Source organism: Pecten maximus, chromosome 17, assembly GCF_902652985.1.
Source record: "Pecten maximus chromosome 17, xPecMax1.1, whole genome shotgun sequence".
In the NCBI taxonomy this organism is placed as follows: Eukaryota; Metazoa; Mollusca; class Bivalvia; order Pectinida; family Pectinidae; genus Pecten; species Pecten maximus.
The window spans coordinates 27,464,566-27,468,278 of NC_047031.1; positions in this window are offsets into that span (position 1 = coordinate 27,464,566).

Here is a 3,713-nt window from a genome sequence, read left to right on the forward strand (position 1 = left end):
TACAAAGTATACCACAACGTCAACACACAACTACAAAATATACCACAACGTCAACACACAGCTACAAAGTATACCACAACGTCATCACACAACTACAAAGTATACCACAACATCAACATAACTACAAAGTTAATACGACAACGTCAATATGTAACTTCACGTATACGACAATGTAAACACAGTGATCCTATTTGTAACTCCAGGAGGTTGGAAGCTTAAGTCATATAAGAGATTATGGTTTGTAGTACTGAAGTTGGTAGAGCGAGGGCGTCGTTTGATAACGTGGTACACGAGTACGTACTTATCTATATAGTCCCTCGTTATCACCAGGACGATTGACATTGATCAATCAAAGTCACGAACGGATTGGTAACATACTCATTTATATAAATATATATGTGCTAATTTGCCAAATCATTCTCAACGACCCTTGAGTCCGCCCTTGAGTCCACCCTTGAGTCCGCCCTTGAGAATGCCCTCTCTGTTGCCCGTGTATTTGATCAATCACTCTCCAGTGTAAATCCATGATATTTAAGGAACCTCCACTGCATGGCGACACTGTTTGTATTAATAGTCGGTAAGTGTACATGTCTATACAGGACTATGTCAGGAAGATGTATAATAGCGTCAATAACGGAATTGTCAGTTCTCAAACACGTATGCGGCTTTAATCCAGGGTCAGTTCTCAAACACGTATGCGGCTTTAATCCAGGGTCAGTTCTCAAACACGTATGCGGCTTTAATCCAGGGTCAGTTCTCAAACACGTATGCGGCTTTAATCCAGGGTCAGTTCTCAAACACGTATGCGGCTTTACCTGAGGGGCAGTTTTCAAAGACGTATGCGGCTTTAATCCAGGGTCAGTTCTCAAACACGTATGCGGCTTTAATCCAGGGTCAGTTCTCAAACACGTATGCGGCTTTACTCCAGGGACAGTTTTCAAAGACGTATGCGGCTTTACTCAAGGGTCAGTTTTCAAAGACGTATGCAGCTTTACTCAAGGGTCAATACTCAAAGACGTATGCGGCTTTACTCAAGGGTCAGTTTTCAAAGGTGTATGCGGCTTCACTCCAGGGTCAATACTCAAAGACGTATGCGGCTTTACTCGAGGGTCAGTTTTCAAAGACGCATGGGGCTTTACTCGAGGGTCAGTTTTCAAAGACGCATGCGGCTTTACTTTAGGGCCAGTTCTCCAAGACGCGTGCGGCTTTACTTTAGGGCCTAGGTGTTGTAGCAAAACAAAAACAAACAACAAATACAAAACTTTGATAAATGTATGACGTCATATAATCTCTTTGAGGGAAATTGTACTCGTAATTATTGTAAAAAACATTTTTGGAGATAAGAGATAGATAATCTCTTATATGTAAGAAAGATAATCCAGTCTGTCTCCCGAGCAGATACGGGTAACTGTTCTCTGAATCTATCACACGGTCACAGCCAATTTAAACTATAAATGGTAAAATCGTCATAATACTAATGACGTCACTGTCGACCATAACTCGTGATTGCATTAAGACAAATCAGATTCATCACTCTTTATTTACCACTCTATGACATTGTCAGTATATAATCTACCAACAGTAGTTGAGCATTACCATCTCATAAACTGACAAACGGAGCATAAATAATGTCTCAAGTTAAGCACACAGCAGTTGCGAAAGAATATTTAATCCCAACTGGACAAAGGCAAATTTAATGTTATATTTGCATTATCAGCCCATAACTGCCAACTGAAAGCAGCCAAAGCTAATATGTCGTCGTAACTGAAGTCGGTAGCCCGTGCACGAAACAATTACCAGCTTTCTCAAAGACTGTTTGAAATTCTAACAATTGAAAATCGGTAATTAGCTCGCTGTGAATTGTCTGACATGCGCGTAAGACGTATTGTTTTCCGGTTTCAACTGATAACACTTGTTAAGAGTAATGATGGTTTGTTGGGCTGGCGTACTCTGTTAAGTATCTCCAAGCTGTCTTCAAAAGCTGAGTAACTTTTTTTCTTACAATCCGAGTTATAGGCTCACAATATGATGTCATCATCTCGCCAGCTCATCCACTGAGTTACCTCCCTTGGGGACAAGCCGCTGCATGTCTCTGTAAGATACAATAGGGTATACGATATGATATATAATGGACACGGGTATTCATACCGTTATAACAATATCAATAAGTAAACATAAAAGGAAATAAAATAAATGTTCAGTAGTGTTCGCCCTCGGTAATACACGCTGTATTGTTTCATAATAAATTCACTTTTGTATCAGGACAAATATTGTCAGTTTTTCTGATTAAAGTTCGTTTTTCATTGTTTTTATATCACTAGTATTCATTAATTAATAAAATTTGGTTACATTTGGTATCATCCAAAAAAATGTATCTATGTCATACCCAGACAGTGATCGACACACACAAACATGTGCACTGTAATATAATACGTCACAAACTTAAGAACTAGCAGAGTGTTTTGAAAAGTGAATATTGTGAACTTCTGCTATCGGCATCGGAATAGTTTATTTGAATTGTTTATTATTTGATATGCCATAACCTTTGCCGTAAATATATGTCATCTTGTATAAATGAATGTATTATGCAAACCTTTATAGGGAAAGGGCTTAACTTGTGCCCAATTCCCTTGTATATAAATATGTTTAAATCAAAATTCGTCACAAGCTTTGCGGATATTTTCCTTCATTGTTTCAAAAATATAGTTAAAGGAAGTTCAAAATTTACAAACTGTAACTCTGTTTTTATTACTTAAATAAATAAGTTATCTTCAACATTACAAGTGAGTTTTTTTAATCCTATAATTTGTTGCTTATAATGAAGTACATTTGTATGTGCATCACTGTACTCTTTCTGTAAATACTGGTCGTAAAGTCTTTGGTAGATATTTACATGTTCCATTCCTGTAAATACTTGTCGTAAAGTCTTTGGTAGATATTTACATGTTCCATTCCTGTAAATACTTGTCGTAAAGTCTTGGCAGATATTTACATGTTCCATTCCTGTAAATACTGGTCGTAAAGTCTTTGGTAGATATTTACATGTTCCATTCCTGTAAATACTGGTCGTAAAGCCTTTGGTTGATATTTACATGTTCCATTCCTGTAAATACTGGTTGTAAAGTCTTTGGTTGATATTAACATGTTTTAGCTGTGTGGTATGACATTCTGTAGTATATATAGTATATTCGTTGGTTGATATTAACATGCTTTAGCTGTGTGGTATGACATTCTGTAGTATATATAGCATATATATATATATAGTGCATTCCATAGGTAACTCATACCACATTCATTTAAAATAGGTTAATACACCCTATGTGTGGAGCCTGTTTATCCGAGATGTACCGAATAAGAAATGTACATGCCAGAAAAGGAAAACTGCGGTCACAACGTCTCTGTTTTTGTCTTTTCTTTAATTTTTTTTCCAACAGAGTAATAATGTCATGTGTATACCGATACATTTATAACGACCAAATACATCAAATATGTTAACGCCTACATACCATTCAATCAGGACAACTATAGATCTATTTGGTAGAATTTGTGTTGTCATTCAACAGGTTTTTCAGCTTGCTCATACACATGTTTTTTAATGACAAATCATTTCAGTTTTAATTCACGGTCTCCTAACAATAATACATTTTACAAATCTTGAAAATACCACCAAGCGTACGTGGTCCCTAAGGCGACAGATTTTACGGCCGAAAATA